The sequence below is a fragment of the Denticeps clupeoides genome, chromosome 16 (genome assembly GCF_900700375.1).
Source record: "Denticeps clupeoides chromosome 16, fDenClu1.1, whole genome shotgun sequence".
NCBI lineage: Eukaryota > Metazoa > Chordata > Actinopteri > Clupeiformes > Denticipitidae > Denticeps > Denticeps clupeoides.
In genome coordinates, this window is record NC_041722.1 from 10,117,686 (window position 1) to 10,129,947 (window position 12,262).

The 12,262-nt window shown below is 40.3% G+C and overlaps 1 long non-coding RNA gene across 1 annotated transcript; it reads right to left on the bottom strand.

Moving 5' to 3' along the window:
- Positions 1 to 6,775: 6,775 nt before the first annotated feature.
- LOC114765524 (uncharacterized) lies at positions 6,776 to 10,023 on the bottom strand. The gene is made up of 3 exons (XR_003742670.1): positions 9,903 to 10,023; positions 9,722 to 9,815; positions 6,776 to 6,845 (listed from the first exon to the last, which is right to left on the bottom strand). It is a non-coding gene; the product is annotated as an uncharacterized LOC114765524 (long non-coding RNA).
- Between the last annotated feature and the right edge of the window lie 2,239 nt (positions 10,024 to 12,262).

Sequence of the window (12,262 nt, forward strand, 5' to 3'; positions counted from 1 at the left end):
GTATAACTCTGAGACATCAAAATTAACGATGCCAGGATGAGGTTAGAACATGTGATGCTGACCACGGACCATCGTTTTGACAGGAGGGGTCAAGTATTTGACCTGTTTGACCCATGACCCCTGGATGATTGAAGTTACTACCTCTCCAGCTTGACCGCTCGGCTAGGATGACGCTGACGAGTCCTTTAGCCGCTCTCTGGTTGCAGGGTGGAGGTGGGTGACTGGCTTTGTTGAGCCGGGCTAACGCTAATCTCTGAAAACAGCCTGACCAGGAGGACACAAGGTCTGAGAGAGAGGAGAAGCCGGCCGGTGAACTTGAGCTGTGCGTTGAGTGTTATCACTGAGCCATTCATCATCCATCACACTGCTAGGAGCTCAGCAAACTTATTTGGGGAGGAATTTGTGGATGTCTGGAGTATTTTATTATAAAAAATTATCTGAAATGGAGAAGAATTATTTTTCATTAATTAATAAGAAGAACATGAAAAACCCTTTTATGCACAGAAATGATTGTTGGCCTAAACAAACATTTTTTAAAATCTTAAAAGCTTTATAGATTGTGTGCCTTGTCAATTGAATTATTGAAACTATTGGCTAGAAAATAAATTCTAATAAAATTATACCTAATTTTAATCAAACAAAAAAAAATAGAAAATTACTTTTATATTGCATAGAACTAGTTTGATATTAGTTTTGCGCCAAGCTCGGATTAATGTAATAGGCTGTTTAGTTTGTCACCTTGTCCATTCACCCCAAGGTCAAATGTCTTTTCTCTCTTCAGCGTTCTCAAATGTTAGCTGTCGCTCAACACGTGCTCCTCGCTAATCCCCAGTCGGACCGGCCCCTGGGTTCTTTTCCCTTTGGGCCGCTTGAAACCAGACCCCACCATCCCAGACCCTAGGCCGGAGACCCTAGACCCTGGCCCAGATAGTTCAGGAGATAAGAGTGAGAACCCAGCTTCAGTCAGACAGCCTGAGGAATTCGGTGATACATCATCACAAAGCCATTAGTCCAGTGCCCACCAGTTACCAGTAACAGCCTGGCCCAACATGGACAGCTCCAGCAGACCGAACACACAGCAGGCAAGCTTTAGTCCAGACTCAACCATGAGTTAGCCAGCAAAATACTATTTATTATTTATTTTTTTTACATTGAAAAGCATCATTGCCTTTTGAACTTGAAATAAAACGGATGGTTAAAGGAAGGGGATATTTTGGCTTTATGAACAAGCCAGAGGTTATCGCCACTACATGTGTCACTGCGTTCAGCCAGAGTCGAGCTCAGACTTCTAATAATCGCGGGTGGTGATTGATGTGCGGGGGGAAAACATGAGGTGTCTGTAGTTAAACTCAATTACATTCCAGCGCTGCAGGCTTAATTCCGCTGCGCAAATGACGAAGTGGGAAAAGAGGCATCGGGAGGAGAGTGGTGCAGATGAGCACGTCCTGTCAGAGCCAATCGACTTTAATCAACAGTCAGCACTAAACAACTGGAAGCAACAGATATTCAGATGTCATAACTATCTATCTCTTGCACATTTTATTGTGTAGAAAGCACGGTATCAGATCTACGTCAACCACACTGCAACATTTTTCTTATTTTAAAAGCATGAGTTTAAATATATGTTAACCAAGAGAAGCTTAAATGCACATTTTTAAGTTCCTCTATGCATATATGCATGTAAGTTTAAAGTCACCATTTTCTGAGAAAAATATTAGATGTTAAAATATAAAAAATATTGGAAATGCTAACAGACTGTTTTTTCAATGTTTTATGTACAAACATATTTTTTATTGCATGGCGAGCCCAAACGTCTGGTCTGTAGATTTATTTTGATGTAAACATTGCATTCTGTTTACAGAATTGGTGGTATTGTTGCTTTAAAGCCGTGCTTAAAAGAAGTGCTTGTCATTGTGAAACACAGCACACGGTGCCCACTACAAAATGTGTCCTCTGCATTTAACCCATCACCCTTAGTGTGCAGTGGACAGCCATGACAAGAGCCCGGGGAGCAGCGTGTGGGGACGGTACATTGCTCAAGAAGACCTCAGTGGCACCATGGCATTTTGTGATTTGAAGCTGCAACCTTCTGATTGTGTGTCCACTTCCTTAGCTTCTAGGCCACCACTGCCTCTACAGAATAAAAAAAAAAAATTATAACAATAGTAAGAATTTCGCACACATTTTGCAGCATCACTCACTCCTCATTGGACCACCAGCCACTTTTTTTGTGATTTCGATGGTGGCGCTCCAGTGTGGAGTTTTACGGTGACTGGTTGGGCTCTGTGGCTGTGGGTGAGTTTATTACACAGTTTGTTCTGGTTCATGGCAGCGCTGAGGCAGCTCCAGCCGGCCGGGCTCCGACCCGCTCCAGACCAAAGCCGCTTGGGCTGCAAGCTTTCACAGCTTTCGGACCGAACGCTCTTTTCGGAGATGTGTTTTTTTTTTTTTTTAATTCGAGGGGAGGCCGCCCTGGCAACATTTATGTGTCCACTGAAGCCAGTGGCGGTGTCTCCCAGCTGTAAAAAGGCAGGCTCGGGCTTGGAGCACTCTTAATTATCGCCTCATTTCAGCCCTTTATCTCGGTGACAGCATTGTTCTGCTTTTTAAACGCTGCACTCGCCCCGTGTGTCTCTGGCACCGCTTTGTACGCAGTAAACAACACTGCGCCTGCCCAACCCTTCAATTAAGCTGGCTTCCAGCGGGAATCTCACAGACCATGATTGTGATACAATTAAAGTAACGACATAGCATTTCCAAATACTTAGCTGACACTTCAGATTAGTACACAGTTTATTGCCCCTGTCACAGACAGAGCGCCGTGCGGTATTTCTGTGAAAATGTTTTGGAGCGTGTGCGGTGGCTTAACGGGTGCCAAGTTTTCACATGATGCTGGGCTCTTTCGTTTACTGGAACTTTTTGGAGACATGATGAGAAAATGTGCAGTTTGCTCAAAAAAACGTAAAAATCTTGATTTCTCTTGACGGGAGCCACTAATGAAAGTAGCCACGCTGTGGTGCTAACCTCCAAAATTCACTTCAAATCGAAATATAAAGGGCCACAAGCATTGCTGTTTTTCAACCAATGTTCCGGCAACCAGAACAGCATGGTGGGCATCTGGATGCCATGCGCCTCTTCTGTCATCACCAGAAGACGATCCCTGTGTCACGTGGGGGAGGGAAATCACGTAAAGCCTAAAAACTTCCATCAGGGTTTGTTCCGTAACACATTTGCTCTGCATTAGCTGGTGTATCCGTACAGTGACTGGGACTGTTTATGTCTGAGCGCTGGCTTTTCCCAGCGTTCCGGGCTCCATCACTTTGTACCTGATGCCATTGGGAAAGCTGCACGTAATCTCTCTCTCTCTCTCTGTCTCTTTCTCCACCTATCTATCAGACTCTCTGATTCCTCTCTCTGGGATGAGGCATGGAGAACCAAGGACAGAGAAAAAGGCAAAAGTGTGTCATCTCTGACCCTTCGCTAACACAAACCAGACCCGGGGAGAGAATCCAACTCCTTACATTACACAGTGTCACTTATTTACCCCGGAATGTTTTCCAGTAGTGATTATAGAAGTGAAGAGGGGAGGGGGTGGGTGACAAGTTTGAACAAAACGCTTACGAGTGGATGTTGCCTCCCAGCACAAACAGACGTTATACTGGCTGGTGCAGCACTAATCAGAAAATCCCAAGAGTTCCGGGGTGGATTTATTGATGTTTGAAAGGGATGGGAATTCAAAATCGTTGTCAGAGGGGAGAAAAGTTGTGATGGAGAAGTTCTGATACTTTGGAAGTGATACAGTCAAATATGTGTAGCTGGAATGTCTGACATGAATTTATAACAGTCTGGATGCGCTCCATTATTTAAAGGAATGTTGTGTTGGCACAGAGCACTCCTAGGATAAAGAGGTTAGGACGTGTTGATGATTCATTTTGCAAAAGTATGAAAATTATGTATAAATGATAGGTCTACCAAGATCATTTATTTACGTGTTTACAACGTGTTTTTAAAGGAAAGCGAACAAGCTCAGCAGCCTCCATATCCTAAATGAATCTCACCCAAGTGAATCTCAAAATGTCCAACTAAGCAACGCATTGTACAATAACACATAATAAATTAATTCCCATTTTACGATATGTTAACTTTAGCTGGCAGTTCATTAGGATTCTGTTCTTTTGGCATTGTGTGTGGATTAGCATTGTCACCACGACACAGGAGTGTTTCTTCCATATGAATTGAATGCATGCACACTGCATGCATGATTCAAATGCAGCAATCAGAAGAAATTAATCCATGCAAAGTCGCATGGCAGAAAGCAGAATTTCTATTATATTAACACTGACTATGTGTGGAAGGGGAAAGCAGAAAAGAATGTTTCCTCAACAGCATGGCATTATTTGCTGTAGGAAGAGTGTAACCAATATCAGCACAGAGACATTGGCTTTTGACACCTCTGCTCCACAAATAAATGCTTTTGCCCTGTCTGTTGTAGTTTACAGGGGACAAAACTGCAGTATAATAGCGATCTAACATGCAATTCCAAATTAGATGACATTAATAAAGGATTTTGAGTAATTAGGAACAGTGTGGATATAATCCAATAGGGCTTTAATATATTGTGTGTAACAGACAATATGCTAATTCAACACAGTGATTATTTAATTAGATATTTTTTATTACTTAATATAAGCAGCATATGGTCATATGCCAATTATATGCAATGTTACACCAAACAAGCATTTCACTGCATTTTATATCGTGTATGACTGTGTACATGAAAAATAAAAATTTAATTTGAATTAAATTTTTGATTGTAATCATCACCAGGTCTCTGGACCATTGTGATGTTATTATACTCAGGCCTAATTGTGAGTCACAAAAACGTCATAACGTTATTATATAGCATCACAACAGTCCAGAGATGTTTATCATAGTGTTATTAATCAATAGTAAAATATTTGGAAATTAAAATTCATGTCAGCTCGTTTTGATGGTCATGGACCAGGAGTTGATTACAATCAAAAATAGGGTAAAGAAAATATTATATTGGTGCACACATGTTGTCCTGAAATTAACATTTTAGTCTCATAACCGTGCAGCCCACAGTAGCTATGAAAGTAGCAAGAGTAAATAATGTTCAGTAGGAGAAGATATTTAGGTGTCTAGTGACTAGCCATTAGTTGGACTTTCTAAAAGGTTTGATTTATGAACTTTCCGTGTGAAGTTTTTTTTTTCTTTATTTAATGATATTCAAGGAAATGGGCTTTTCCACTTCAATCTGACTCTTGCTCTTGAGCGGGACAGAGGGGGACCTGGAGAACAGACTGAATGGCTCATTTATACCATTTGGGGTCTCCACACAATATGTTGCGCATTACACAGCCAGGTGATTCCTGCTTGTGTTGCCCTCAGAACATGATCCAAGTCTTGGCCAACGTCTTGTTAAAGCGCCGCGGCTCGGGCGTGGATTAATTTTAAAAGTAATAAAAGCGGCGGACCTGCCGGCGAGGTGAAAAACCCGCTATCAGATTCCTCAGAGCAACTTTCTTTTCATGTGCAGACTGCATTCAACGAAGCGTTTAATTCAACAAATCCACGGTTGTGATCCACCAGAAACGGGGCTTGGGTTAGTTCAATTTGTACCAAACGATCTCCATATGATCAAAGCCTGCGGTGCTCTCTTCAACATGCTGCTTAAATTAGACTAACACCAGAGTCTCTGGCTCTGGGACAGTATTTGGAATGTCTTACCAGAAGAGGAATTCTTTTGCACATATGGTTCCAATAGGCCTGGATGCCAGCTTCACATCTTTAATGGGCTGACAGGGAACTTTGGCGCTAACACTCTGACTCCCTAAAGGTTCTTGTGCTGTCACCCACAAAGCTGTGCTGATGTGTTTTCAGTCCCCCCCCATCATTTTCTCTTTCTTTCTCTTGCCCCTTCCCTTACCCTCCTCTTGTTAAGTGGTGAAGGAGAGAGATGGTGTGGTTTCGGGTAGCTCCACTTCTTTTTTGCCTACTGCTGGGGGAAACAAACAAAAAAAAAAGTTTATTTTACTTAATATTATTATCTAATATTATCAGTAATATTTATTTAGGAAAAGAGAATAAGGACATAGTTTCCCTGGATAAATGTTTTGGGCTTTTTTTTACATTCTTAGACTGCTGTTCACAGGTTTTCATTTTTAATAGAAAACATTAGTTTTTTTTTTTAATTAAACATTTGCTAAAATTTCTGTTTAGACATTGTTCATGTTGTAACTGACTAGGGTAGCTGGAAATGACTGTTAATAGATCCACAACTATGAGTTTTCAGATCCAGCTAAATATTTTTTATAATTCAAGCCTGTCACATTAAAATATTCCTTTTCAGTTTAAGGATTAATTAAAATTGGCCTTCTTCACACTAGTTTATAATCTTTTGCATCAACAAATGTGGGCTTAGCTAAATCATTACTTCTAACTTTGTCAATAATATTTAGCAAAAATAGTAATATTTCCTATGTCATAAATTACATATCAGTGTCTCACTTTTACAAATCATCATGTATGTACATGACAGCAAATATTTTTTTTCCCAAATAACAAAAATGAACCAAAACAAAATGTCTTGATTTTACTAAATCAACTGGGAAAAAAATGACTGATGATCCACCCAGACCTACTGGAGTCTGATTCCTGATGATGCTCCAGATTAACCACTGATCCCAGTTCCACATCTGGCCGCCCGCCTCCTCTGAGAGGTCACATGGTCCATTGACATGAACAAAACAGCCCCTGATGTGTTAAAGTGTTTGTGTGGGGTGACATGTGCAGATGTCACTCTCCCTATATCCATGTCTGGCCTGCTGCAGCAAGGTGAGGGGGTTGTGGAGGAAATAAAAATATTGATTGTGTGTTAATGCCATGTGGAATGAAGGTGGATTGTTGGCAGCCATTGCAAATGCATCTATTATTACACACACTCACAAAGACACAATCCCACATTTCAGGATCCTTAAGATTTCACAGCTGAGTTGACTTTAGAATCTCCAGAGAGGAGAACATGTGACATTTTTGCTACGTGTTTGCACTGTTGTCACAACAGGCGTAAAATCGGAAAACTAGAAACAGCGGGGGTTTCACTCTGGGAGCACTTTCAGCTTCTCAGCGCTATTTCTGATATGCTGCAATTAGTTTGCTCCCAGAAGAGATGACTGCTGCGAATGCATGTCTGTGTGTGTGTGTGTGTGTGTGTGTGTATGAGGTTTTTTTTCTTTTTTGGAAATTGACAGCACATGTGTCTAGTCACACCAACAATTTGTGTACAGTCTTCGTTTTCATTACATGGTGTCCATATGTGTCATGATATCTTTAGTCCTGGGACGATTGGACCTCAAAATACTCACACACACACACACACACACACACACACACATATATACAAAAGATCAAAACTAAGATGCATGCTGTAAGTGCACCAATCGAATTGCAGTTAATGCCGGCATGGACACACCAGACTCCAGCTTGCCAGAACATCCATGGCCGTATTTCAAAGTTGTCGAAAAGATTGACACTTTCACTTTCAAATGCTTTTTGTGCCTGCCCTAAGCCCCATACGATTTTGTGTTACAAGAACCCACCATCTAATCTATGGAAACGCGTAGACATAAGAGTTAAATTCTGCTAGTAATTTCTGATGGTTAGTTTCTCAACAAAGTTACCTGGACAGGTTGGGAATACACCGCTACCTAAAATGGCAGTTGCAGGCTAAAGTTATTTCAGTGTATTTTATTAATATGGTATGTTTTTCAGCAATAAAAGTGCTTTCAGTAAAAGTGATAAAAAGTGATTAAAGTGATCAGCGTGATTTTAACTTTCCTGCTGGAAAATCTATTATCATGAACAGTAAGATGCTATAAAATGGGAATTGGAGTGGAGTTCTGCTTGTACCCAGCTACATTATTAACACTACTCCCATGTGAGTCGGTGCTCAGCGGCACTGAAACATGTCCGGTGTCACAAACAATTTCTTTAATCTCATCCTCTGTTCCATAAAAAGGATGTCTATATTTTCACTTCTATTCACTTAGTTTTCAAAAATCTGTCCGTATTTTTCATGTCGCTGTGTGAAACACACTGATTCTGGAGTTTCAGCAAGGTGTGTATTTTCCATTTACTGCATTAACAGGTCAAAGTAGATTTAGGTGATTGTATTTGCAGTCTGTTTTTAAATGCGTAGACTGCATATATCATGTAATAAATGTTGCTTATATTATACGATTCATTATATGATATAATGATCACCCAAAACAATTATATTGTAAATACAGTAGTAGATGAAAAACAAAATGTACATTTCACTGTTATTGTACCTGTACAATTTTCATAGGCTGAGCTACCAAAGACTGCCTGTGACAAAAACATAAAGGTGGTCTGAAGCCACAGTCCCTGAGCAAGTGTCTCCAGGGTGACTGTCCCCGTCACTACTGATTGTAGGTTGTTCTGTATAAGGGCTTCTGATAAATGTAAATGTAAATATGTGATCATATTAATAGTTATCAGTGACAGAGTAATTAATATCATTCCATTAAAAACAGTTGTCCTAGGTGACAAATTCCTTTCACCTAAAATGAATTGAATTAACCAGTAAATAATTAAAATTAGACATTAGAGCTATAATCACTTTTACTTTTGCTTTTGATATTAAGTTCATTTGAAGGCAAATACTTTTGTACTTTCACTGAAGTCACAAATTTAAATGGAGTACTTTTACAGGAGTAAACTTTTTCCTTGGGTAGCTCTACTCCAACTCAAGTGTAAGGTTGTGTACTTAGTCCACCACTGCTTTGTGTGGGCCCTGCAGGACAAATGAGATCCAAATCAGATGTTGCATGGAATCCGATTTGATCAGTTCTGATGGTCATTATGTGGTCACAAATCATATACAGATCCGTTTTTTTGTAATGCAACCTCTGTCTGAACGGGTAAATGAGAATCTATGTGACTTTTACATCAGTTTCACTTGATGTTTGTCACAAATTTCTATAAACAGAAAATACAGAAATCTCCATATCTCTGACAAACATGGAGGAACACATATAAGCCAGTGGAAGGAAAAAAAAGGACATGAATACATTCCATCACCTCCATACTGAAGATTGATGTGCTGCATCAGTACAGTGATGTGCCCATGCACTATGATGACTTTGTGGGCATGCAGGCCAATTCAGAATGGTGAGTCATGTATATTGAAATCTGATATTGTCCACATTAAAAACAATAAGGTATTAATACAAATATATCTGATTAATCTGGACATAAGCACCCAATGAATCACAACAGCTCTTCTGCTCAACCTTTTCCACACCAGCCACTTAGTCACAGTTGCAAGTGTCCAGTTATGATTCATTCATAAATGTGCTGATGGGTAATTATTAGGTCATTACTGTTCCATTTTCACTGACAGGTACACCATCTTGGACCCAACATCACTGGACAAAAAGGGCACACTCATCCATTGCTGCTGCATGTCTGTGATGTACAAATGCAACCATTCTATTTAGGTTTAAGTTTACAACTTGAAGCACATTACGTCTTTTCACTTATGAAACTCAAGAAGACCATCTGGTTCCATTAGCTTCAGTCATTTTCGCAGAAAGTTGCTTTTGTCAGTGCACAGCAAAGTAACACCTTTTAATTTATTGTCATGTATCTGAAATCAAAGTCAAACCTTTACAACCTGTACTCTGAGTTAAAGCAGAGTCGGAGTCAGGGAGAGTCTTTCCCACTTCCTTCTAGAAAGTCCTGCTTCTCCCGGAGACCGCTGGGTTAATCTAAGGCATAAGGGTTACGATGTTAGTCTTGTGAATAATAGCAGAGCAGTGTGTTCAGAAATGGCGTGACAGTTTGCAGTCATTAACCTATGGCCGTGGTAAGCTGGCGGTTCGAGGCTGTGCGGCGGCCGCTCGAGCCACATGATTTACATTTCGGCCTCTACTGCAAGCAGAGTGGAGAACGTCCACCGGCCCAGCCACTGTCCTTCTTCCTTCCTGAGAGACACAAGGGCTCTTTCATTCCATTGACAGTCGGATATTCATAGTCCCCGGAAAAGCACTGGTTTGTGGAATCTGTTTTTACATTCTGGTTTTGCTCTTTTAAGATATAATGTTTATTTCAGCATGTTCAGCTGCCTGCAGAGTTGGTTTTAAATCAATTAGATTTCATCTCAAATTGCAATTAACATATTTTGTTCGTAAAAGGTCCCAATGTTCTCTGCTCAAAGGCCTCTACATATAAATCTACATTTTTTCTCAGTAATTTTTTTTTTCATAACAAGAGTAAAACATTGGAAGATGTTTTAGACAATATATGGACCTGTCTGCACTGATCATTTACAGACTATATATATCTAAAATTAAATAATTTTGATGAGAAACTGAGTATAGCCTGAGTATAGCCTGTATAAAGCCTATACTTTGTTATACTATATAGAGTAGAGTAGCTAATCTACTCTTTAAATGTTCTTTTATAGTGCACCAGGAGAAGCTGCTGAAAACACCAATCTAATGATTGTTGTAATTAGAGTTTAGAGTTTGATTGTTTTTATTCTAAGTAAAGTTTTGCAGGGTAAAAAGATATTTTAAAGATTCACAATTCAGTTACTGTTTTACAGTTTGTTAAAATTAACCTGTTGTACAATTCAATGTAATCACTAAAGATTATTTGGGTTCATAAAAAATGTCATTTGCTTTTGTGTTAGAACCGTCCGTGTGTAGAAAGGAGACCCTTGAAATGTTCACTGTGCCCTATGCACACCAAACCCTTGAGAAGCGAGACAGCGATTCACCTGACCAAACCGCTGCTGTGACCCTGGGCCTGTTTGTTGACACTTTCCAATAGAGGCACTTGAACCAAAATGGTGCGGAGGGGAGGCGGAAAAGGCGGGGAAAAGAGGGAATGCCTTTTTTTTTTGATGGATGAGGTCTTCTCCTGTTACAATCAGAGGGAACAGCTGTGACGAGCTGTTAAGTACACGCAAACAAGCCGTCTGCTTCAGAGAAGGCTGCCGGGCACCAGGCCCCACATCCCACTTGTACGGCTCTGACATGTGATCACAGCTAGACAATACATGTGGGAGCGAGAGAGAGAGAGAGATAGAGAGAGAGAAGAAAAAAAAAAGTGAGAAATAGTTTCAACCAGAACAAAAACAATCCTCAGCTAATACCGCTGGGACACAGTGGTATTAATTCATCTCGCTTCCCTTTGTTTGGCGCTGGTTTTTGTGTGCCGTGTCAGAGTGGGAGACTTTTAACTTGGTAAGGAGGGCAGCGATAGGTCGGGAATTGGACAGGGTGTACCGAACATCTGCCACCGTGACGAGGTCCCTGCTCCCCTAATGGGCCTTAAATGTGCCGATCCACCCCCCCATCCCAGCGCTCCAGACTAATTTGACGCTCTGCGGCATTTTAAGTAAAACTGTGGTCAAAACGTGGCTTTTTTCCTAACGCATGAGTCCTGTCGACAAGTCTCTTGAAATACTGGACAGTGTCCATTTCCTGGAGGAAATGCGGAGTTCTTGTACAACACTGGTATGCGGTCAAGCGGTTAAGGTTATTGTTGAATGATATGGCCTGAAGGCTGTAGGTGGGAGTAGTGGTTGATCATGCAGTGAATGAGTGGACTAAAATATATTCCATTTATTCCACAAAGAATATTTTGCAGTTAGTTTTGTGAAAATATCTTGAAAGCTGTTAAAGGAAATACTTTTCCAAAAATACATTACATTTAGTTGGATATCCTTTTCTTTTTACTTTACTTTACTTAATCATTTTAAGATCTCTACTTTCTACTCATTAAGGTTTTACATTACATTAACAGCATTTATCAGACGCCATAATCCAGAGTGATTTACAATCAGTAGTTACAGGGACAGTCTCCCTGGAGCAACTTAAGGTTAAGTGTCTTGCTCAGGGACACAAAGGTAGTAAGTGGGATTTGAACCTGGGTCTTCTGGTTCGTTGGCGAGTGTGTTACCCACTAGGCTACTACCACTAGGTACTACTACAGTTCATTTGACTGGGTCTTTTTATCATTAAATTAAGTTAGAAATTTTTTAAGTTTGCAATTTTTTAATCTGAGCCATGGTCCATTAAAATTTTTCCCAAAAAAGTGTAAGATGGGAAATCCCAGGTCCATGGACTTTTGTCCTTTTGTCTTTCGTGAAATTCCCCTACCTGAATCTTTGTCAAGATGCGACATCCCCCAAACACTAGGTGTCGAA